This window comes from Lepidochelys kempii, chromosome 1 (assembly GCF_965140265.1).
Source record: "Lepidochelys kempii isolate rLepKem1 chromosome 1, rLepKem1.hap2, whole genome shotgun sequence".
NCBI classification, from domain to species: Eukaryota; Metazoa; Chordata; order Testudines; family Cheloniidae; genus Lepidochelys; species Lepidochelys kempii.
In genome coordinates, this window is record NC_133256.1 from 196952078 (window position 1) to 196977828 (window position 25751).

General features: G+C 41.5%; 1 protein-coding gene and 1 long non-coding RNA gene across 10 annotated transcripts in view; one reads left to right on the forward strand and one right to left on the reverse strand.

Annotated features, from left to right (window-relative positions):
* Nucleotides 1-19380, reverse strand: part of LOC140896255 (uncharacterized) — a 151805-nt gene extending 132425 nt beyond the window's left edge. The window contains exon 1 of the long non-coding RNA XR_012154492.1: nt 19141-19380. This is a non-coding gene — a long non-coding RNA (uncharacterized lncRNA). The remainder of the gene's footprint in view (nt 1-19140) is intronic.
* Nucleotides 1-25751, forward strand: part of CMSS1 (cms1 ribosomal small subunit homolog) — a 371436-nt gene that overhangs the window by 290342 nt on the left and 55343 nt on the right. The window lies entirely within an intron of this gene.

Below are 25751 nucleotides of genomic sequence, written 5' to 3' on the forward strand. Positions count from 1 at the left end.
GTGTACATTGCCAAAGAACCACAGTAATACATCAGCAGCGCCCCATCAGCTCCCTCCCCCGCCCCCCGGCTCCCAGCGCCTCCTGCCCACCAGCAGCCGTGCTGATCAGCGCCACCCACTCCCTTCCCGCACCTCCTGATCAGCTGTTTCGTGGTGTTCAGGAGGCTCTTGGGGGGAGGGGGAGGAGCGAGAGCATGGCAGGCTCAGGGGAGGGGGAAGGAAGGAGGGGTGGGGGAAGGGCCTGTGGCAGAGCCAGGAGTTGAGCAGTGAGCACCCCCCGGCACATTGGAAAATTGGCTCCTGTAGCTCCAGCCCCGGAGTCGGTGCGTGTACAAGGAGCCGCATATTAACTTCTGAAGAGCCGCATGTGGCTCCAGAGCCACAGGTTGGCCATCCCTGGTCTAGACATACAAATATATGCACGTATAGCCTCTCTCCATATCCCCCACCAAAAAAAAAAAAAAAAAAATCACTGCTATGAACTGGAGATCTCCACTGCATACTTGGTGTTTAGGAGACAGAGAGGTCTTCAGTCTGTTGGTGGTGGGAGAAGGAGGGCTCTTTTGTGCATTTAAGGCACTGGGTTGCATCACGGTTGGTGTGGAACCCAAGTAGCTCCAAGGTGCACGAAGCTCAGAGCTCCTCTGTTTGTAGGAGGAATGTGGTTGGTTGCTAATACACCTCTTAAAGGAGTACAATATGCACGCTCCTCCATGACAGATCAGTTCTCTGTTGCCTGCTTCCTTTTAGGAGGGACAAGTTCTGTGCAAGAGAGTGGTATGTGTGAGGGGCAGGCCTCCTTGCATCCACTCTTCCCTTTGTGCATCTGCATGACTGGTATACATAAAAAAATAAAGTAAGAAAATATGAGATGAATATTCAAGGATGAAACTTATTTTAGTAAAAAAAGGGTGGGACATTTCAGTTTAAAAGCAGTAAAGCACACGCATGATTGATGGTGATGATAATGGATTTCCTTTGCCAGTGGAAGTGATAAAGACTGTCTGGGAAAAATTATCCCTTGCCAAGCACCTATTTCTGCAATCCTTTAAATTTTTTTTTAACTTGACAGTACTACAGACATGCTATTTTATAGTGGGTTTTACAGCAAATATTACAGTAGTAATTTATAGCAGAAAACAATCACAATTTTATAAAGACAATTACATTCTTGGGCCCATTTAAATTATTTCCAGACTGGAAAACAAAGATTTGTGTCTAGCAATAATTGCTTGTGGAACCAAGGCTTAGGGAGAGTTTGGACTGAAAAGCCAAAAGGGTAAAGCATGAAATTACTACATTAGAACAAGGCTCAAGCCCAGCTTTTCTACTTGGAGAGGCAGTTTCTGTACAGACTTGCAAGTTCCAAGCATTCTGATATTTTGCACACTGTGCTACCAGCCGAGTGCTTAGCTCAGGTTTCAAAAGAGCAGAGGTGATGCATTTAACACCTGCTGTGTATGCTGAAGGTTAAAACTATGGTCAACTCAGAACAACATGAACAGAAACTACTGATTTAACTGCCCCGTCAAGCAACGGGAATGGGAAATCCCCCACCAGGAAAGGTTGAAAGCAGAAACACACACACAACGCTGCCTTAAGTTATCTAGAATTTCCCTAATTTCTCATTTTTCCTCCCCGCTCTAACAGTAAGCAAATGCAACATGCTTCACTTGGGGCTAACTCCCTAAAAAGCATAGCTGGGGCATAACCCAGTGCTCTGAGTTCTACATTGGCTAATATCTAAGTCCTCATTCCCCACCTTCCAATTCCTAAATAGGCTCAGCACACAGATGTCTCAGTGCTGACCCCTCTCTGCTCCCCATACACTTAGCAGGGATGTACCAGCTGACAGAGCTCTGTTTGAACTCATGATGTCAGAAACAAGGCATTCTCCACTGAGAGTTTGCAGTTGTGGACTTGCATCTGTCATGAATCCAACATCTCCAGCTCTTGAAATTTTATCATAAGTCTCATGATATTTGGTGGTTTTCTTAAAGCCACAACTCCTGGAATCATGGTTACTGGAGGATCTAAGCTTTCATTTAAAAAAAAACCGAAAACCAAAACTTTCTAGCCTTTATCTTTGCCAAGAAAACCTTGAAAACATGAACCCTAAAGTTTCAGAAACCAGAAGGCAAATAAAAAAATAACTCATTTTTTAAAAATAATGTGATTTTTAAGCCAGTCTCATTATTTTGAGGGGCCTGACTCATGATTTGTGAGCAGTTGGGGTTGGCAATACTATATCAGAATTTACCATCTTTACATCATTTTGCTAGGTGTATACAGGCAAGAGTTTCTTCCTAACAATCATGTTGTGAGATACCTGACAGCTATCTCTAAAATCACCCATCAATGTCTGAGCAACAGAGCAACTTCACAGGACAAGGAAGGAGGACTCTTCCAACTAGAACTGATCTGTCTTTAATTTTGCAAAATACTCACATGCTATAGTGATGAGTGCTTCAGAAACACATGTAACAACAACACGGTGATGACTCCAGGCTTCCCTGCAGAATTCATTAGATCTAATATGGGAGCTATCAACACACACAGCTCAAAAGGGGTCAATATCACCTTGGCATAACAAGTTTCTTTATGGGGGGATTTGTATGTCTCCCTTCCGTAAAAGTCATCCCCCACATATTGTGAAGAAATTGGTTTTGCTCCAGAAATGTGTGAAATGTAGTAATGTCTGCCAAATAAACTTTGGGGAAAGAGATTGAAGAGTGATTGTTACACATACAAAGTATTCAAGCTGTTTAAATAGAATAACTATCTAGAATGCTATCCTGCAGTACCTGAGGGATAATCTCCACTACTTATACTGTCCACCTTTCCATGAGACCTTTTCCTATTAAAGAATTATGATACTTTCTTTGAAAAAGGAGTACTTGTGGCACCTTAGAGACTAACCAATTTATTTGAGCATAAGCTTTCGTGAGCTACAGCTCACTTCATCAGATGCTTATGCTCAAATAAATTGGTTAGTCTCTAAGGTGCCACAAGTACTCCTTTTTGCGAATACAGACTAACACGGCTGCTACTCTGATACTTTCTTTGGTACAACAAAATATGTGAATTTCTCCCCTTTTAAGAACCAACATGCCAGAAGAAAAAAACTCCAGACAAGGACGAAGCAAGTCATTCTTGGCAATGCTTAAGCAGTTCTTGCCTATTTTACAGTCTGGTGAGATCGGTAACTGCTATCCTCTTATAAATGAGAACATCATTTTTGTCTCCGCCATTTTAGGGTACTGAATATCATGACTTCATTTTTTTGATTCAGCTGCACCAAGCCACCACTAATTACACTGGAGGAAAGAGAGCAACGCACTCCAAACCCCATTAGATGGGAAAAGTAGTCAGTAGTCCCACTGATTCTCTTATTTAACTCCGATTCTGACTGATATCACAAATAATTAAGTATTCTCACTCAAGAACAGCTCATATACCAGCTTCTTACTCAAATGCTTCTTTAGGATCTATTCCTGAGCATCTCATACTCAAGGCTGCTCTGGAGTCAGTCAAGCAGGGTGGTCACTGTGGGCACCAGCTTTTTTTTCTCCCTCCGCTGATTGGCTGGCTGTGTGTTGTGGTGTGTGTTACTCAGGTGCTCAGAGATGGGCACTGAAAACATTTTCTGCCCTGCCTGGCAAGCATATAAAAATTCTACACAGACCTATGCACAAGTTACAAATATAGTTATACTCACATCCTTAACGACAGTGTTACGGTCTGATGGGTCTCTCATGGCTTGATCATCAGTAGAGGGATGATTCCTGCTGGAGTCTCCCATATGGAGCTCAATTTTCCCATTCTGGGCATCCCCTTTTTTTAATATGATTGTGTCTATACCTACATTCTGTGCATGTCCATAAAAGTGTCAGACCTCTTTTCTCTTATTGGTCTGTGTCCCCTGGAAACATAAGAAACCCCAGTTTTCTATAGGCTGTGTAAGTTCCCTTTATTCTCATTAGTATTGATGCACAACCTGTATCCTATGGTTAAGACACATGTTGGAGACAGATGCACCTTTACAGTTTTTTATGATCTAATATTAACCTTCTGGGTAATTTTGCACGGTATTACCACTTGGTCTCTCTTTTCCCATAATCTTAGAACATCAGGTTATTTTCCAGACATTGGCTTATGTCATCATTTCTTGTTTCCAAGGCCTAAAATAGCTAAACTAAACTCTCGCTGGCTTCATCCTACAGGTTCTTGTGTTTCAGCTTGTCTTACTCATGTCTAATACTTGGTTCTACTAAATAGTGATCAATCTTACACTTTTATAATCCTATAAATTCATTCTAATCAACATACAATGAATATATATGATGTAACATATTGGTTAATCATAACATCACACAATAAATGGATAATAAACTAAAATAATTGGCTACATTTCGGCCACACAAGTATAAATCAGGAAGTTGTTCTTGCTCTGGCCTTGAATAGTTTCTCAAAGAACTGGAAAGTGCACACTGCTGAAAAATGAACTCTCCAGGGATTCTGGACTTGTCTGCTGCTTTCAACAGAGGCATCCACAAGAGACTGCTAACTTGCCTGCCGAACAAAACATGAGTCAATGGAAACAGTCTCAGATGGTTCATCTCGTTCTCATCAGAGGGCTGAAATGGGCAGCTGCTCCTCCTCACTGTGAGTGCTCTCCATGGCTTTCCAGAAGGCTAGACCCCTTCCCCTCTGAAGCTCTACATTATTCTTCTTGTCTGAGGCAGAGTGCTGTCACCCAGCTTCTTCCTTGTGCAGAAGAACACCAGCTGTCTCAAACTGAGCCCAAGTAAAATGGATGTGATGCTTGTATTAAGGAGAAGCATTTCTTAAGATCTTGTAGGATCACTGCGAGGTCATCTTTTCTATTGATTGTCAGAGGGGTGCTTGGTCTCAGAATCCTACTCCACCCCTGGGCTATGCCTGTTTACCCGCAGTTGCTGGAAGTGCTTTTTTCTACCTTCTAGTTGTGAAATAGCCACACCTCCTTCTCTCTCAAACAAAGACCTGGGCACAAGGGCTCTCGCCTTTGTTAGTTTGAGATGGGCTACTGCTACTCTCTCTACGTGGGGCTAACAAATGAAGATGAATAGAATACAACAGCATATCCCCTGAGCAAAGCAGATATACCAAAACAAAAAACATCACAAGAGTGCATCACACACTTCACTGGTGTCCCAGTCATGGGCCTCACCCTGAAAGTCTTCAGTAGACTAGGATCCATCTGTCTAAAAGAGCTCCTTCTCCCTGCTCACCACTCCGAGCTCTTGTGAGCAATAGTTGCAATGTAGCTGTTGTTACCGAGGTCATGCTCATTCTTAGCAAAAAGCATCTAGCCAAGGAACTCTTCTATCATAAGAGATCAGGATAAACTTATGAACTGTGCTCTAAAGCAGGAAGAAAAGACTAATTTGTTCACTAGCCCTTCTTATAAGTGGTCACACTCTGGCAGGTTAAACAAACAAGAGCCCCTTAGGGTAGGTCTACACTGCAATTCAACACACAAACCTGGTCTGTGCCAGCTGACTCAAGTTTGCAGGGCTCAGGTTATGGGGCTGTTTAACTCAGTGGAGATGCCTGCTGTGGCACCAGCCCAAGCCTGAATGTCTACACCACAATTAAACAGTCCCATAGCCTGAGCCCTACGAGCCTGAGCCAGTTGGCACGGGCCAGCCATGGATGTTTATTTGCAGTATAGACCTACCCTTCTAGTATGAAATTCCTGTACTTAGCACATCAACACTACAATGACTGGCACAATGTAAGTACCTGTACATGGATGGATGGATAGATAGAGTACATGGATAGAGATCAAAGAGCACTGGGGACGATATCTATCACTGAACCAGAATCCTGTATCTTGGACCCATATAAAGCTACAGGATCAAGTGCAGCTGTGCTTTTGAGAAGCAGTGAGTTTCAGAAATGTTCACACCATCATGTTAGTTATTTTCACATGCACTGTTCTTTAAGGAGAGTGAAGTCCTTGAAATTCTGTGAGTGAAGTTCAGTTATTTAAAAGCATAGTAAAGAAACAAGTTGTAAATGCAGTTTCACTCCAGGGTAGGATGAATTTCAGACTGATTTCAAGCCTAAGAAATCAGGGACCTGGAACTAGTGATTACCAAAGTATATTACAGTTTGATATATTATAATTCAAACTGACTCTTAAGAGATCATTCAAGCAATCTGCATGGCTATTGTACAATGCATTCATATTGTATATATGGAAATACTCAGTGCAGACCACCTGAAACTACATTTCCCACTATAAAAGAAAATAAGATGAATATTTTCCCTTAGTTTACAATAGTAATAAATGTAGGCTCAGGGCATTTCCTGGAGATTAGTGACTGGATGATATTAACTATAATTAATCCTCAGGAAATGTCCTATGTCTTGGTAATTATTGCCTGTGTGGGGAAGTGCTGTGTTGCAGGCAAATGTTAACCTAGAAGATACAGTTTTAGCCACCTTCACAGGTCTGGTTGGGCCACAGATATGGAGCAGAAATGTATTCAGATTTCCCATGTAATGAGAGCTTGAGAGACCTGATTGTAGGCATTCAGAATGTAATAACTTCAAAATGTTGAAAGGAAACACTATTAGGTTAAAATAAATCCATGTATTTAAAGATGAGCTCCCTCCCTCCTCCCATTACTGCTAAAAAACTAGACTTTCTAGAAAGTTTTAATTTCTGATTCTGGTTCTCATAAGTTTGGGCTGCAAATGAGAAAATAAAACAAGCCGTGTTTATTGTAAATTTTAAAATGTGCATAAGGTCATTTTTATTGGGTTTCATAATGTTTTTACACAAAATCTAAATGTTGGGCCCACACTACTTGGCAGTTTGTCATTCACCATGTATTTGTCAGAAAGATATATAATTGATTAAGTTTAAATATATCAAATTAATATACATCACAGCGTTTGGGGTTATTCTGGAAACTGTGCAAGATTTCAGCATGTATAATTTGATTCTTATCTGTAGTCACTATTGATTTTGAATGTATGTAATCTAATGAATGGTTATAAAATGGTAAGTAATACTTTTTTTAACTTGCGACTAAATGTTTTAACTACATATAATGGTGGCATGTCTTTGTAAGACTAATACTCTGATATCCAGGCCTCATGACATCAGAGTTAATAATAATCCAGGTAATGGAGGTCTAAGTATTTTTAAAATGTTCTGCAATTATGAAAAATAATTTTTGACGGGAAATTCAGGATCCTAAAGATTAAGAAATGTATTGAAAAAGGATTTGGCACCTGAATTTATACGCAATATATAGCAGCTGTTACCATACAGATTTATAGGATGAGAGAGTATTTAAAGTCTCCATCACAGGAATGAGAAAACATCAAAAATAAATTGTTATCTCTGAGGCTTGCAAGAAACCGTAAAGAGTTTATTAAAACAAAGTTAAAAGATATTCTAAAATCAGTATTTCAGTCTGCAGAGTTAGATGAGGTAAATGGGAATTTAGAATACAAGACAGCTCTGATTAATTAAACCTTACTCAACTGAAACTTCCATTCAACCAGTGTTTGTTTATGTCCTCCAAGGCTTTATGTTCAACACAGCCTGATGACACCTCTCTGCTGACCTTCATCTCTCTCTCTCTCCCTTTTTCCCCTCCTCCCCCCAACAGAGCTATCTGGCCACTTCAGTCAGAAATCAAGCCAGACCAGACATCATCGCCAAATATATAGGACTAATTCTTCTCTCACTACTTTGGTCTCTGGTTTTATTACTGGTTGTTTGACGAAGTAACTTATGGATAGATGTTCCTTCCCAGCAACATGCAACCAGTAAAACATTACATTGATCTTGTCTTGAGATCATTTATTACTTCTGTAGTTTCAGAGTAACAGCCGTGTTAGTCTGTATTTGCAAAAAGAAAAGGAGTACTAGTGGCACCTTAGAGACGAACCAATTTATTTGAGCATAAGCTTTCGTGAGCTACAGCTCACTTATGCAGCCGATGAAGTGAGCTGTAGCTCATGAAAGCTTATGCTCAAATAAATTGGTTCGTCTCTAAGGTGCCACTAGTACTCCTTTTCTTTTTACTTCTGTAGTTTAACTCTTTGACTCTTTTGAATGTTGCTAGTTTTGGTAACTGGCAAAAACAACTCTGAAAGCTGTTACATCTAGATGCTGCTGTCCTCTTCACTAATAGTGATACCTATCCAGACTCCTTTGTAACAATGATAAAGTTCTTCCACCTTTGTGTGTTTTCGTGGCATTGATTTTGCTATAAAGGAAAGGAGGAAGAAACCACAGTTCCTCACAGGGCCTAGAGTGAGAAATTCAGTGTGTGTGAAATTGTGCAGGGAATTGGAGGATATTTGCATTATGAGGCATTGTCTCCTGCACCGAGACCTTCAGGGCCTAGAGAAAATACTGCTTCTGTGTCCTCTGTACCATGTATTCCAACCCTAGCTTTACAAAATCTTTCTCCAGTTATTCCTTGGGTTGTGTGCAACAGTCAAACCCTTTGGATAGACATGATCCCTCTCCATCTTTTTTTCGATGCCAACACATTCTCCTAGACAGTTTTGGTCTAATAAAGCTATGAAAAAGTGACACTTCGAATATTTCTTATTACTATGCAGAATTTTCAGAATTGTAAGTTCAGGGTTAAATTCTGTCTCATTTAGCCAGATCTGTGTCTTTGATAGAGCCAGCCTCAGGTTAGTTTTTCATCTTGACATTTTGAAGGCAGATACATGGAGCTCATTACAAAGCACTGCTTCTTTTTCAGTGGATCGCACAGAGACTCTGTGTTCCTTCTGTCCTTATTGTACAAGGGGAAAATGAAGGTAATAAATTCACTAATTATTCTTTATGCTTCTACAATACTTTCCCCCAAGGATCCCATAGCCTTTTACAAATATTAATTAAGCTTCAAACCACCCCAGTAAGGTAGGTGTCGGGAGCCCAAGTGCCAGCAGACCGGCTCAGTGGTTAGAACCAGACTGGGGGTGGCCAGGAACCAGAGCTGGAGGCCAGTGGTGGGAGCCAGGAAGCAGAGCCAAGGATCAGGTGGACTCAGGAGCCGGGAACCAGAGCCAAGGGTCTGAGCCAGAGCCAGGAAAGGGACACAGAGATGAAGTAGGGCTGGAAGAAGTGAGGAGCAAGGCTGGAGCATGAGCAATCACAGCAGTGGGCAAAGCATTGAGCACCCAGCAACCTGGTACTGCTGCTGGCTCCCTTCAGCCAGCCAGGTGGGTTGGCAGTCAGGCAGTCCTACCACAACCCAGCCATAGGTGCAGGAATAGGGGTGCCTGGGGTGTGGCTGCACTTCCTGGCTTGAAGTGGTTTCTATCATATACATTCCAGGGTTTACAGTTTGTTTCAACAGCTCTCAGCACCCACACTATACACAGTGTTCCAGGACCCCTGCACCCAGCTGAGCTCATTTATCTGCCTGGAGGCAGGGCTGACTAGTCCTCAGGCTCAGCTGAAGGTGCTCTGTCCTGACAGTAGACAGTGTTACGGGTCCTTTTTTACAAATGGGCAAACTGATGCAAAAAGAGGTTTTGTGACTTGCCAAAGATCCCAGCAAGCCAGTATTAGAGCTAGGAGTAAATCTAGGAATCTTTATCCCCAGACACCGAATACAACCACTAAACAGACTTTCCCACAGATCTGCATACAGCTACAAGTGTACTGTTTGGAGCCACCCCCTCTGAATGTATGTAATAGGTATTTATACAGAAGGCAAAGAATATGTGCAACATAAACTAATGCCTTTAATATACCTTCAACAATTGTAAAATCTGAAACTGTCAAGCAGTTAGTGTTTTACCTTCTCTAAAATAATGTAAAACGGATACATTTTAATATATCAATAGATTGTCTTCAATTATGAAGGCACTCTTTAGAAGACGTGCTACAGAAGAGTACGACAGAGAAGGAGCCGGCCCTGATTGCTCCAATGGCCTAATGATAATGCTGTGCATTATCTGGTGAGACCTGTTGATTTTCTGTGTTGTGTTCCACTGGTTGGAGGGGGCATTTCCTACAACTTAACAGCAACCCTTCCACAGGCGCAAACTGGGTGGGATTTATAAAATGGGAGATAATCGGGGTTCTGAAAGGGATTCATGAGAGCAACCACAGGGAAAATTTTTAAGGAGTGTTCCCTCTATAATTAGGCTACTTGTCCCTCTACATAGACTCACTAGCAGTCAGGTGAAAGTAGTTATAATGGGGATTAATGCTCTACTTTTCACCTAGAGATGTAGGCTCAAATTCTATGTTACAAACTGACAGAGTTGGGTCATCTCAGTCTGAACTTGAAATGTCTTTCTTGTCCACATCAAAAAAAGCTATTAAATAATGTTGCTGACTCAGCTCCTGAGCAGTCAAACAGCATGGGGTGTTGCTGCTGAGGCTTGATGTGCATTGGCACCGCTATGTAGGAAGAACTGCAGAGCAACTGACTGCGCTACTTTTGTGTCCATCCAGTTGGTTTTAATCTGTCACTTTTCACGAGTGCAAATAAATCAAGTATTCACCCTCCTTTCCAGGTGGAATTTCCCCTCCTAATTATTGATATAGCTAATGGGAGAGTTTAATTTTGAAACCTAAAGACATGCAAAAACAATTAAAAAAAAAGGTTTGTGTTTCGTTTATTTTGGGGATAGCAGTAGGGTGACTTTTGCAGTAACGGACTGAAACTGAAGTAGTAGCTAGTTTTGTTCTATTCAGAGCCTAATACCACCCTCATCAGCAGGATATCTGAACCCTACTTTACTTGCATAAGCAGCTACAGCACATGTTTATGTTCCAAACTGGGAATTCAAACAGCTGATCTTGGCATCACACTCCTGCAGACCCAACGAAAGGCAGCAAACCTTAAAATGATTTCACAAGGTGACACCAGCACCGATAGAGTCCCCTGTGTAGGAAGTGACTCTGATTAACAATTTACAAGCCAAATGCTTGTACCTCTTTCATTGGGAGATCACCACTCCTAATGGCTTTCAGCAAGAGAGCAAGCACTGACCTTTTTATCCCTTAATTCTACTCCACCAAACAAGGGATGTGAAAATAAGTAACATTTTCTGCCTGTTTTACTTTCATAAGTTATTTTATTGGGTGAGACCACTCGTGTAACTAAGACAAACAAGATTTGGCCTAACATATCCAGTTTTCATTGTACTATGCACATTATTTTTCAAGCTGTTGAACTTCATAGAGAGATCTTCCCAAATATTTATCATCCAAAGGTCTACTGTTGGAAGTGACTTGCATTTTTTCCTCTTTTGGTTATGCATTCTCTCTCTCATGCAGCGTTGTTTGTGGTATAGGAAATTCCAAAATACTGTGGTAAAGTAAAGCACGCTAAATATTGATTTTTTTTTTAAATAGTGTTCATTGTGTGCGTAGGAGAGTTTTCACACTGTTCTTACTTTCCATGTAAATGACCGGCCATGGGGCCAGCAATAAATGACTCTTAGAAAAGGTGGCTTTGAATAAAAGTTGTAAAAAATTAATTAGAAAGGTTACTTTAAAATATTTGCTTAAAGCAGGGGATTGTCTGTTGGAGTTGGTCTTCAAGCCATATTTGTCTGTATATAAAATGCATAGATATGCACAAATACATCTCCTCTTTGCAGTAGGATAGAGAATGGAATTCAGTACAGTCTTTATACTTAGATTTAACTTTTTAGTCCTGGTGCAAGTTACCTGAGGCTGGTGACATTTAGTATATATAACTGAAGATGAAATATTTGCCTGAGGAACAAATGAAAAAATTATATAATATATAATGAATTTTAATTGCCTTTTCCCATATAATTATGGCCATATCATGAACATGGGAATTTTAATGAAAAATATTTTTAATAAAATTAAGTAATCTTCGAATGAAATGTACCATTATGTCAGCACTGCATGTATTACACTCCCTCGGCAGCTGGCGTTGAAGTCTACATCTACACTGTTCTTAGAAAGGCCCCGTCAGCAAAGTTTTGGCATTGATGCCAACGCTTTTCTAGGCTTTTCAGCTCCTCTGTTTAACTTGTGGACTTTCCTTAGCATACTGCGAGATTAAATGTACGTTCTAAACTCCTGTCAGCTAGGGCTTCAGAGCACAAATCCAAGTTTCAGGCCATGGTGGAAATGTTATAGTAATTTCCCCCTACTATTGTCTTCCTTCTGGACTTTTCTGAGCTAATCCCTTGTGGGACCAAGGGTCTATCTGTGAACCTGCTATTAGAACATCTGTTGCCATGGAAAGGAATAGATCTCCAACCTTAATGCTCATTTTCAGTTGACTGCTCTAGTTTGTCAGTAGCCTGGAAGCTGTAAACAGCTATGTTCAATTTTGAAAATAATGCAAGACACAGTCCAGTAAAAGTAATCACTCTTTGGAGACAGCTGAAAGTGGATATGTAAGGTATAGATAATGATCTTTATCCTGAAAATGTCCAAACTGATGCACACAAAACTGGGATGTTTCTTTGCATGGTAAATCAAATGGTTCAAATACTGTGAATTGGTCATTTTAATTCTCTTTTTTGTCATCATATTTCTTTTCTTTTTTTAAGTGAAGATTTCATTGTTATTCTCCCCCCTCACCCAGCAAAGCCTAAGGGCCATTTTAAGAAATACTCTCCTCTAAGAGAATCAAAGGGGCAAATCATGAATTGCCCTCCCTGCAGCCAGTCCCAAACATCACCTTTGTGTTGTGTGAGTGGCTGGACAATGGGCATTCATGTAGTAGAACTCCCTAATTTGCCTGTAGATGGGAGCATGGGCAGAACATCTGCATATGGAGCAACAGTGGGGCTGCATTTGAGGTACCATGTGGTACCTGCAAAGCTCAGGTGGACACCAACTACTACATGTGGTAGCTACAGATTACAGTTTTGTTCATGTGCTTTTTGCATGCTTTAATCTGAGCGCCCAGCCCATTTACTCAAGTTGTGCTATTTTTCCCAGGAGTTGGCTCTAAGGGCAAAATTCATCCCACACAGGGGGGACTCTGTGCCCTTTCTGCCACAGAAGTGGGTTCTTCACCAATTCTGAATAATCTGTTACAGAGGTGAATATTTGGCCATATGTTGATGGAGGGACCACTAGACCCAGGTCTAAGTGGATACAGTGTCCAGGAATCTGTGCTTGGAGGACAGAGGAGTAGCAGTCAATATTCCGGCCCATCAACTGTAATAGCAGTCACAAAGAGACTGTGTTGTAGCCCGCCCATGACTGCAGGTGGCAGTCCCCAGCCTCTCCTTGGATAGAAACACAAAGCCAGGTGCTTTTGGGAGGGGAAGGGTGAATTTCCCCTTATGGGGATAATATTTTCTAATGCACAGTTGAAATGCAATGTCGGAGATGCTTCTGTTCACTCCAGCAATGTCCCAGACAGAGAAAGCATGCAGGCTGTAGATTCCATTGTTTTTCTCAGAGCAGAATATCTGTTGTTCTATACTGAGATGTCACTAAGATGTTATTTGTCTGGTGCACAGAGGGTGAAATCCGGCGGGCAACCCCATGGACAAGTTTTTTCTTTTTTTCTGTCGCATTGTGAGCGATGGATCTGTAAAAGCAGGTCAGACGAAGCTTGGGGCTGTGTGGCTTGCTGTGAGTATCAACTCTGATTTTTCTTCCTCCCTGTCACCAATAAAATGAGGTGGGAAAATAGATTCTTCAGCAGAAAATGAAATGATGTGAATTTTTTGCTCAACTCCAGTTTTGAAATTTTTTGTTGTCCTTGTTGGCTATCTAATAAGCCAGCCCATCCTCCTCCTTTTCCATATGTGAGAGCACCATCTCCATTATCATCCCTCCTGTAATAGGGCATGCTGAGAGTCACGATAATCAGCATGAAAGAATGTTGAAATGAGTTAATTTGCAAGGACAGTATGCCTGCATAAAACGTGAAATGCATCATGATTATTCCCTGGGAAATCTGTGTCCAGCTCTTGAGATGACTGTTACTGAAGAATCCTAGACCGTAAGCTGGGTGAGGTCCAGGACTGCCATTTTCTGTGTACTGGGGCTAGCACAATGGGGCTCCCACCTGGTTCCCCTCAAGAGGCTGCCACAGAATACATGTTTAAAAATGAGAGCAACTGAATTGCAGCTAATTAGACAGTTATTTAGTTTTGAATATATTTCGGCCACTTTCTCCCCTCTTCCATTGCAGCCTTCTCCTCTCCTCTCCCATCACGTTACTTTTCCTTTGGCTGAGGGATGCTGGTCACAGTCCCCTCATCATCCTGATCACCAGCCAAAGGGAATCACTTGGGAAAATGGTCAGATACTCTGGCCCCACCTCAGAGCCTGAGTAATGATTCCAGTCCCTTTTGGCTCAGGGACAGCAGGACTGAGCGGAATACCCCGGCTCCAGTCGCTGTTCAGTTGCATTGGGAGGTGCTCGGTGTAGGCAAGCATATTAGCATCAGTACTGGTTATCTGAATATGGTTGAATATTTCCAGCTGATACACGCGTTGTTTGGATTTGGTCACCCATCCTTTTACTCTTCAGCACCAGAATTCTTATTTTACCTCAGTTTTTAGCACTGGTGTGCTGGCCATTGGAATACTGTGTCCAGTTCTACTGCCCACAATTCAAGAAGGATGTTGATAAATTGGAGAGTGTTCATAGAAGAGCCACAAGAATGATTAAAGGATTAGAAAACATGTCCTGTAGGGATAGACTCAAGGAGCTTGATCTAGTTAGTTTTATACAGTGGTTCTCAACCTTTCCAGACTGCTGTACCCCTTTCAGGAATCAGATTTGTCTTGTGTACCCCCAGATTCACCTCACTTAAAAACTACTTGCTTACAAAATTAGACATAAAAATACAAAAGTGTCACAGTGCACTGTTACTGACAAATTGCTTATGTTCTGATTTTGTCTGTGTGAAATTTTAGTTTGTATTGATTTTGCTTGTGCTTTTTAAGTAGCCTGTTGTAAAACTAGGCAAATCTCTAGATGAGTTGATGTATCCCCTGGAAGACCTCTGTGTATCCCCACGGGTACATGTACCCCTGGTTGAGAACCACTGGTTTAATAAAGAGAAGGTTAAGGGGTTACTTGATTACAGTCTATATGTACCTACATGGGGAACAAATATTTAATATCGGGCTCTTCAATCTAGCAGAGAAAGATATAATATGATCCAATGGCTGGAAGTTGAAGCTAGACAAATTTAGACTGGAAATGAGGCATAAATTTCTAATGTTGAGAGTAATTAGCCACTGGAATGATTTACCAGAGGTCATGGTGGATTCTCCGTTATTGGCAGTTTTAAAATCAAGATTGGATGTTTTTCTAAAAGATCTGCACTACGAATTATTTTGGGGAAGTCGTCTGTCCTGTGTTATACAGAAGGTCAGACTAGATTATTACAATGGTTCACAACGGTTCCTTCTGGCCTTGGAATCTATGAATCGATGAATGTGCCCTTAGAGTTCTGCCTGGACAGCTGGCAGCATGGGTAATCAACAGACAAGCACTCCTCATCCTTACAGTCTTGGTGCAGAGGGAAAGAAAAAAGGTAAGGCCTTCCCAAATCCCCAGAATGGGCAAGGAAGTTGATTCCTAGACCCCAGTGCTCCCTCTCTTGTGTCTGAGTACGGTGGTGAAGATCTACTTGGTGTCTCTCTCCTTCCATCCTCGAAGGGAGATCACAAAGAACTCGAGCCCTGTTGCTGCCTTTTTCCCTCTCCAGGAAAGGGGGGCAAAGATGCCAGAGCACCAAGACCCCCATAAAGGCTGGGGTGAGAGAGGACTCCACTGGCACAGCCCAGCAGAAATGAGCCATAAGGCTCGCTCAGGTGTCAGCCCCTGATCATTCTGAAAAGGGCTGGGGAGAAGAAATCCTGCTGAGCAGGGTATGCCCAGGAAGGGGACAAGTGAGGTCAGATTTAGGTGATATTTGTAGTTGGGGCAGTGTGAGGGCTAGAATTACTTTGAATACCATGACCCCTACACACTTGTTTTATCCAAATACAGGTCTGCTCTCCATTCTTACCATACTCCAATTTTTGACCCTTTGTGGGCTTTTTATATTAAAATGTTAATATCTCACATGTATTTTAATAATTGTATTAAGATATTGGCTAAGCTTTCCCATTGCCTTCACTGGATGCAGGCTCAAGCCTGTTGTCCTTAAGCAAGCAGCCCCATTGACTTCAGTCAGAATACTTGTCTGGGTAAGGACTACCCATGTGAGAAGGAGTTTGTAGGACCAATCCCTTAGAGGAAGACATGGTCATTGTCCCAAAGAGTTTAGGTTGAGCCTTTCAAGGTCATCCGAGCAAGTTAGCCCCCAACTCCCATTGAAATTCAGTGGCAGTTCAGCCTGTCTCCCAAAGGTACCTTTGCATATCTAAATCAGACACACATCTACTTTGCTTTTAATCCAGTGGAAAAAAAATCACTTGGAAAACATACAGAATAATAACGTAATACATAATGTTTTAACTGTGCAAATAATTTCACTCAGCAGGTGCCTTCAAGCATAGAAATGTCACAAAAACTAAACCAGTTTGTAATTTGCAACGATATGCAAAAAACTACCAAAGATTTCAGATTTCATTGTGAACATTTATATTTCTCTCACCTCCCATCCACGTAAAAACAATTCCGTCTACAAAGACTTGTTGCTATTTTTAGTTTATGTTGGTAACTGCTTAATACTATTAAGTCCTTACCTGGTAATGAACTTTTGGAACACATTAGCACTTCTTCTACAGCCTAACATACAGTATGTTGTCCTCCAATTTTCTCACATTAAAAAATCCTCTAGAAAATCCAAATGATCACCTCCTACTTAGCCCAAATCTATACAATGACAGATTCCGTTAACAGTTATTCTTTAAGATTCATGAACTTTTAGGAAGCACTTTTGTGGAAATGGATGTCAGCCATTAATACTTTCATTGTGCCAAAAATCAGTCAGGTACTCAGGCTTTGCAAGTACATTGCTAAATGAAATTGGAAAGACGGTAACATCAGAGGGTGATTTTATATAAGTTAAGAGAAGTGATCAAGATAAATGATCAAGATAAATTCCTTCAGCATGTGAGACTCTGCCAGAACGTAAGCATTATACTTTTTTAGCCTAATGTAATATACTATACAAAAGAGTTTAATAGCAGATATATTAGAAAAAGGAGACAGGAATTAATTACAAGAATTGAACTGGTCGGCATTGCACAGATGAACTAACTCCATATGAATGGCAGTGCTCTCCTGTTGCCTTATTATTCTTCCTAAAATAAAGGCCACCAGCCTTCAAATGCATCAACTGAGGTATATGCTTTTGCAACAAGTTTGCACTGGGGACAGAAAGGAGAACTTCTAGTGGTACAGTGTCAAAAATGTCTGGAACTTTTGTTCACAATGCAACTTATTGGCTGAGTGTTTTCTAGAATTGGCTGACACCTATTTGCGTTTGCTTTTCAAGAAGCCATTGTGGTGTTGCATTGGTGTATGCGCCCATGTTCCAGTAACACATTGTGACATATTCTCATCACATAGCAACACAACCTCCTCATGTTGGACTCATGACATTGTATGGTGATGTCCTGTGACCTGAAGTGTGTTTATTTGTTCTGCCAGCCAGCAGAACAAGGGACAGAAGTAGACCGTGTCACAAATTTGGGGGCTAGTAACAGCCTTATCAGTCATCCTTATAACGTTCATTAACACCAATGGGTGGTACATGAGCAAATCAAAAACAAAAATAGACTTTAAAGTATTGCATTTGAGGATCCTAGCACATTAGCGTTGAATGGTGAGACTTGTAGAGCTGTTTATTAAGGCTAAAGCCATAAATAGCCACAGACAAGGCTATTGCATTAAACTGCTCTTACACCTTAGTTCTGTTGGTGTATCTCCACTAAAATGACTCCATAAGGCCTTCAGGACCAAAGAATGGTCTGTCAGTAACAAAATATTAATTTCATTAAGTGCACTGTACTTATAAGGTTTTTAATACTTCGTGTGCTAGTATTATTACTTGAGCATCATTTCACAGTTTGCATTAAAACAAGAACTTAATGTGACTGGAGAATACACAGGAAAGCTTCATAGAGGAAAGCCATTTTTTCACTCTACAGAAATGTTTAGCTCTAATTAGAAATTCATTGTAATGTTAAGAATTGCAATGTGCATGCCATGATGCACTGAAACAATTCAGGATTCTTTACTATATTATGAACAGAGATTCACTTATATCAGACTTCACTATAAACAGATTCCTCTGTTCATCATGTTCCTGTGGAAAGGAAATTAGCATTGTATGATTCTGTAACGTTTAAGTGATAAATGTGTCACCTCTCTAGTTGGATAGATTTCTTCCTAGCCCTTACTACATATTGCATGTTGTACTCTGTCCATGCTTTTCTTTTAAACATCATAACAGATTAAAATATATAAGGAAAACAAACTACTTTTGCTTTTAAGTTTTACAAGGAAACAGTGCGCTACCAGTCTGAATATTCTGTTGAAAAGAATACACCTCTGTCATATGCCCTCTGTATCCTCTCTGTAGTTGCCCTGAAGCTGTACAACTTCTTTGGAAATGTGAGAGAGCCTGAGCACCTTTTTGAGTGACCTTTATTTAAAAATTATCTTTGCTGCTTGCAGTGAACCCTATTTTACATGCTTACTGTCAATGGAAAGCATATTTTCTGAACCTGCATATACTTAATGCACGTAAATATAATCACTAACTACACACACATGCATACATTCATACATATTCGCTCATATACACGCTTTTTGCTTACTTTCAGAATGTAACCGTTTCTTGGAGTGCGCTTTCTAATACTAAATCTGTAATATTTACTGTGGTGTTCTTAAATCTGATTTAATCAGACAGGGATACTGAATTGCACATGCTGGTGTATTCTTAATCATTTTCCTGTTTACTTCCCATATTAATAATGCAAGTTGATGTTTTATACATCATCACTCAAATAGCTGAGAATTTGTCCAGACCCATATTCAGGTCATTAACCCAAAAAAACCCTTCATGTTAAGGGTAAATAGAGTACAGGTCTAACAGAAGAATCATGTCTAGTGCATTAAACAAACGACCCAGTTTCTCAATGATGATGATATCATCAAGGTAAAACAAGCTTACCTTAGTGCAGGAAATCTTCCTCTGCTGTATTCTGGACAATTTCCTTCCTCTCATTCACTCCAAAGGGGCAAATCCACTTTCACAAAGAAAATTGTCTGTTTAAAGATACAGAATGAAGGAAATTGATGATTCCTTCTCTGAGCTCCCAATTCACTTGTTTTAGCAAGTTGAGAAACCTAGTCACAACAGTAATTCAGAATGATTTTTCTCTGTTTGTATTCTGTAGGCTGAGTAGCAGCAGAGAGTTATACCCAGAGACGTGAGACAGTGGGGAACCATGACACTGACTTGGACCAAACTCTAAATATAACCCAACCCACTTTCTGTGTCATTCCCTTCATACTCTGAAGGCAGATGACCTTGTCAGAAACTGACCTCGCAGGCTGTCACTCTCCACAAAGAGGATCTAATGGGACAGAGCTGCCGTGTAATGGGACAAAAAAGCAAGCAGCCATCTGTTTGTAGCAAACAAGTTTAGGTATGAACTCTGTTTTTGTGGTAATTACAATCTAGATCAAGAGATACAGCTCTTTATTTGGTCATTTCAGACACACTCTGCATACAAGTTTAGAACAGAGATAACAGATGGCATATTGCTTTGAGTCATTTTGTACCTTCCAGCCTTAAACATTACAGAGCCTTGAAGTAAGATGAGTAGGAAGGGCATGACATTTTCCCCTTCTAAAAGCAATGTGTTTAGTGTAGTGCTTCCATTTATAACATTTTAACATTAAGATCCCTCTCTCTCTCCTTTTGTTGTTGGTTTTCTTGAGATTTTGGGAAAGGTTTGGGGTAAACCATGAAATTTATGTATGAAAGGGTTACAAATTAGCATATGTAGGCTGGGGAATGTAATTTGCATTGAGACCAATTTACAGGGAAGAGTGAGTATATGCAGAAGGAAGTTTTACAGAAGGAAGTATGTGAGTTATAGAAATATAACCTTTAGGCCTTTAGCCTTTGATGGAGAACTGTGCTTTTAAACAGATATTGGTATTTATAATCCAGTGAGCTTTCCACTAACCCTAAGTGGTAATATATCAGGGTATTTCTTCTTAGGCTGATGGAGAATTAACTTGATATATACTATAAAACTGTGTTACAATGTCACTCAGTGACTTGTGTGAAAAACAACTTTTATATCCACATTTTCTATTCTATTGGGGAAGTCAGGACATAGGCTTGTTTGCAATAGTATTCTCTATTTCAATATGATTGTTGTTGGCAACATCCAACTGGCTCCCATGTATTGAATGCCACTCATATAATCATAGAAATGTAAGACTGGAGGGGACCTCTAGAGGTCATCACGCCCAGCCTCCTGTGTTGAGGCAGGACCAAGTAAACCTAAACTGTCTCTTACATCCCTGCTCTTAAAAAGCTCCATCAATGGGGATTCCATAACCTCTCTCGGAAGCCGATTCCAGAGTTTAACTATCCATACAGTTACAAAGCTTTTTCTAATATCTAACCTAAACACTGTTTCCTCTAAGCTGTGAGCGTGTGCTTGCACACACAGATCCTAAACCCTGCGCACACGGCAAAACACTGCACGCACAAAAATTTGCACAGAAGCACAATAATTTGCACAGAAGAAATTTTTTGCGCACATGGCCTGTCAAAAATTAGAGGGAACATTGAACCTAAATCTCCTTTGCTGCAGATTAAGTTCATTACTCCTTGTCCTGCCTTCAGTGGACATGGAGAACGACTGATCTCCTTCCTGTTTATACCAGCCCTTAACATATTTGAAGACTGTTGTCAAGGACCCCCCCCCCCCGTCTTTCTTTCTCCAGATTAAACATGCCCAGTTTTTTTAAACTTTTCCTCATAGGTCAGGTTTTCTAAACGTTTTATCATTTTTGTTGCTGCCCTCTGTACTGTCTCCAATTCATCCACATCTTTCCTAAAGTGTGGCTCCCAGAATTGGATACAATACTCCAACTGAGACCTCACCAATGCCAAGTAGAGCAGGACAGTTACCTCCTGTGTCTTACATACGACGTGCCTGTAAATACACCCCAGAATTATATCAGCCTTTTTTTTAACTGCATCACATTATTAACTCATATTCAGTTTGTGATCCACTATAGCCCACAGATCCTTTTCAGCAGTACTACTGCGTAGCTAGTTATTCCCCATTTTGTAGTTGTGCATTTGATTTTTCCTTCCTAAGTGTAGTACTTTCCACTTGTCCTTATTGAATTTCATCTTGTTGGATTCAGATCAATTCTCCAATTTCTCAAGGTTGTTTTTAGTTGTAATCCTGCCCTCCAAAATGCTTGCAACCCCTCCCAGTTTGGTGTGTCTGTAGATTTTATAAGCATACTCTCCTCTTCTTTATCCAAGTTATCAATGAAAATATTGAATAATACCGGACCAGGGCAGAGCCTAAGTATGTCCTCCCAGTTTCACAATGAACTGTTGATAACCATGCTTTGAGTACATTTTTTTTCAACCAGTTGTGCCCTCACCTTCAGGGGCGGTAGGTTTGTAGAAATGTTGGTGGTGCCCAGAACCCGCCCCCCTCCCCAAACTATGCCCCCCCAAACTACACCTCCCACCTGCCTAAGGCTCTGGGAGGGAGTTTGGTTAGGGAAAGGAGGTCTGGGGTGCAGGCCCTGGGCTGGGGCAGGGGACTGGGGTGCAGGATGGGTGAGAGGTTGGGCTCTGGGAGGGAGTTGGGTAGGAGAGGGGGTCGGGTTGCAGGCTCTGGGATGGAGTTTGGGTGCTGGGTGCAGGCTTTGGGGGTGCAGTAGAGGGTGAGGGGTGCAGGCTCTGGAATGGAGTTTGGGTATAGGGTCTGGGCTTGGCAAGGGGTGGGGGTGCAGGAGGGGATGAGGGGTGCAGGCTCTGGGAGGGAGTTTGGGGGAAGGAGAGGGTATGTGGGAAGGGGGTGGGGGTGCAGGCTGGGCGTGGATGGAGTTTGGGTGCTGGGTGCAGGCTCCGGGCTGGGGTTGCGGGTGCAGGCTCTGGGAGGGGGTGAGGAGGGAGGGGGTGGAAGCTCTGGGAGGGAGTTTGGGGGCCGAAGGGGGGTGCAGGCTCTTGGAGGGGTGGGGGGTGCGGCGCTTACCTGGGGCTCCTAAGCAGGGCGGGCCATGAGTCTCCATGTGCTGCTACCCCCCAGTCACTGCCCCCACAGCTTTCCAGGCACCACGGGCCCATAGAACTCGCCCCCCATGCTCACCTTGTAATAATTTCATCTAGACCACATTTCTCTAGTTTGCTTATGAGAATATCCTGTGGGACTGTGTCAAGAGCCTTTCTAAAGTGAGGATATATCACATCTACTGCTTCCTCCTTATCCACTAAGTCAGTAACCTTGTCAAAGGAGGAAATGATGTTGGTTTGGCATGATTTGTTCCTGACAAATCCTTGCTGGCTATTTCTTATAACCCTACTATATGCTAGTTGCTTATAAATGAATTGTTTAATAATTTGTTCCTATATCAAAGTTAGGCTGACTGTATATAATTCCTCTGGTCCTCTGTGTTCCCCTTTTTAAAGATAGATATTATTTTTGCCCTTCTTCAGTCTGAGATTGCTTCAGCTAGTTCATATGCATGCCACACTATTCTTAATGGTAAAACAAGTCTCAGAAAGGAAATCAGGGGCATTATAGCCATGAGTGATACTATATACCTACAAATAAAATAAAAGAGATTGAATAGCTGTAGAGGGAAGTGAAACAGCAATATTCTAACTTTGAGCAGCAATGCTAGAGTCAGAGATCATAAACTAAACCTGTTATTAATTAAATGGAATATCTATTAGAACGGTGTATCATAACATCTTTATGACTTGCTCCTGTAGGCCAAAAAGCTAGCTGTAATAAAGGAAGTTGGTGTTTGACTTTAAGAGAGAATATGAAAAATGAATTAGGCTGCCTCCAGACAACTCCTGTTTTCTTCATATACATTCTCAGGGCTGTGGGTTGACTCTCTGATACCTTTATGATGTTATAGTAGCATGTTTCCTTGTTCTGATATCGGGACTATCATAGAAAATAATCTATGATCTAGTTTATGGAATGGATTAGCAAGGTTTCTGATTTCTGGTACTGCATTCCTGTGGTGTCTTGAGCATGTTTTTAATAAAGAAGCCAGTGCTTGTGGTATATCTCTGCTAGTTGCTTTACCTTGCATAGTGCAGGCTGTTATATATAAGAATTGATTGGGCTGTTAAAACCAAATCCTCTGTTGAAGTGTCACGGGGAGCTCCTCTAGGTCAGGTTTGAGGTGCATTGGTGGGGCTATGTGAGGGAAGCTTTCACTACCACTGCCTATGTATCATGACTTCTGTGTATGGAGAACTTCAGGCTCTAGAGCTGTCAATCCACTACATTTCACCAGCACTAATGTCAGACTTCTCTCCCCTCACCATCCATCGTGAAATAACAAAACATAGGAAGGATCATGATTTCAGAAAGTCAGTCATTGCTTCATTCCCAAACAAACTGAGCAAGAAAAAATCCTTTCTAAAGTGAATATTGTTAATTCTTTTGGAGTTTATTACCAATGCCCTTTTATGCAGATAAATTCTGGTGTAGCTGTAAGGTTGCTGTGTAAGTTCTGGAGGTTCCTAAACCTCATAGCCTGAGACAATCCCTTTAACTATAGAGTTAAATATTAACTCATGCCTCGTCAAAGTTCTCTATGGATATTTTGCACTGGTTGTCCACATATTAATCCTTCTAAAAGACCCATTTCTATCTTCCTGCTTATAGTGAATTAAGCTGACTTGAATATAAATTGACTGTTGCTGTTTCCTTTCCCCTAACTTTTGTCTTGTTGTTTGTCTGTAGACTGTGGGCTCCTTGGAATGTTTGGAAAATACTTGTAATGTAGTGAGTGCTAGTAATATATGACAGATTTCAGAGTAGCAGCCGTGTTAGTCTGTATCCATAAAAAGAAAAGGAGAACTTGTGGCACCTTAGAGACTAACAAATTTATTTGAGCATAAGCTTTCGTGAGCTACAGCTCATTTCATCGGACGCATACAGTGGAAAATGTAGTGGGGAGATTTTATATACACAGAGAACATGAAACAATGGGTGTTAACATACAGACGGTAACAAGAGTGATCAGGAAAGGTGAGCTATTACCAGCAGGAGAGCGGGGCGAGGGGAGGAGAGCGAACCTTTTGTAGTGATAATCAAGGTGGGCCATTTCCAGCAGTTGACAAGAACAGTAGAAGGGGAAATAAGCAAGGGGAAATAGTTTTACTTTGTGTAATGACCCATCCACTCCCAGTCTTTATTCAAGCCTAAATTAATTGTATCCAGTTTGCAAATTAATTCCAATTCAGCAGTCTCTCGTTGGAGTCTGTTTTTGAAGTCTTTTTGTTGAAGAATTGCCACTTTTAGGTCTGTAATCGAGTGACCAGAGAGATTGAAGTGTTCTCCGACTGGTTTTTGAATGTCATAATTCTTGACGTCTGATTTGTGTCCATTTATTCTTTTACATAGAGACTGTCCAGTTTGGCCAATGTACATGGCAGAGGGGCATTGCTGGCACATATCACATTGGTAGATGTGCAGGTGAATGAGCCTCTGATAGTGTGGCTGATGTGATTAGGCCTTATGATGGTGCCCCCTGAATAGATATGTGGACACAGTCGGCAACGGGCTTTGTTGCAAGGGTAGGTTCCTGGGTTAGCGGTTCTGTTGTGTGATGTGTGGTTGCTGGTGAGTATTTGCTTCAGGTTGGGGGGCTGTCTGTAAGCAAGGACTGGCCTGTCTCCCAAGATCTGTGAGAGTGATGGGTCATCCTTCAGGATAGGTTGTAGATCCTTGATGATGCATTGGAGAGGTTTTAGGCGGGGGATGAAGGTGACAGCTAGTGGCGTTGTGTTATTTTCTTTGTTGGGCCTGTCCTGTAGTAGGTAACTTCTGGGTACTCTTCTGGCTCTGTCAAGCTGTTTCTTCACTTCAGCAGGTGGGTATTGTAGTTGTAAGAACGCTTGCTAGAGATCTTGTAGGTGTTTGTCTCTATCTGAGGGGTTGGAGCAAATGCAGTTGTATCGTAGAGCTTGGTTGTAGACAATGGATCGTGTGGTGTGGTCTGGATGAAAGCTGGAGGCATGTAGGTAAGTGTAGCGGTTGGTAGGTTTCCGGTATAGGGTGGTGTTTATGTGACCATCGCTTATTAGCACCGTAGTGTCCAGGAAGTGTATCTTTTGTGTGGACTGGTCCAGGCTAGGTTGATGGTGGGATGGAAATTGTTGAAATCATGGTGGAATTCCTCAAGGGCTTCTTTTCCATAGGTCCAGATAATGAAGATGTCATCAATGTAGCGCAAGCAATCCATCGGTGATCTTCCTGAAAACACCATCCTAGCCACTGTGGATGTAGAGCCCTCAACACCAACTTTCCACACAAAGATAGACTACAAGCCGTCAGAAACAGTATCCCCAATAAAGTCTTCATAGAATCATAGAATATCAGGATTGGAAGGGACCTCAGGAGGTCATCTAGTCCAACCCCCTGCTCAAAGCAGGACTAATCCCCAATTTTTGCCCCAAATCCTTAAATGGTTCCCTCAAGGATTGAACTCACAACCCTGGGTTTAGCAGGCCAATGCTCAAACCACTGAGCTATCCCTCATGGCAAA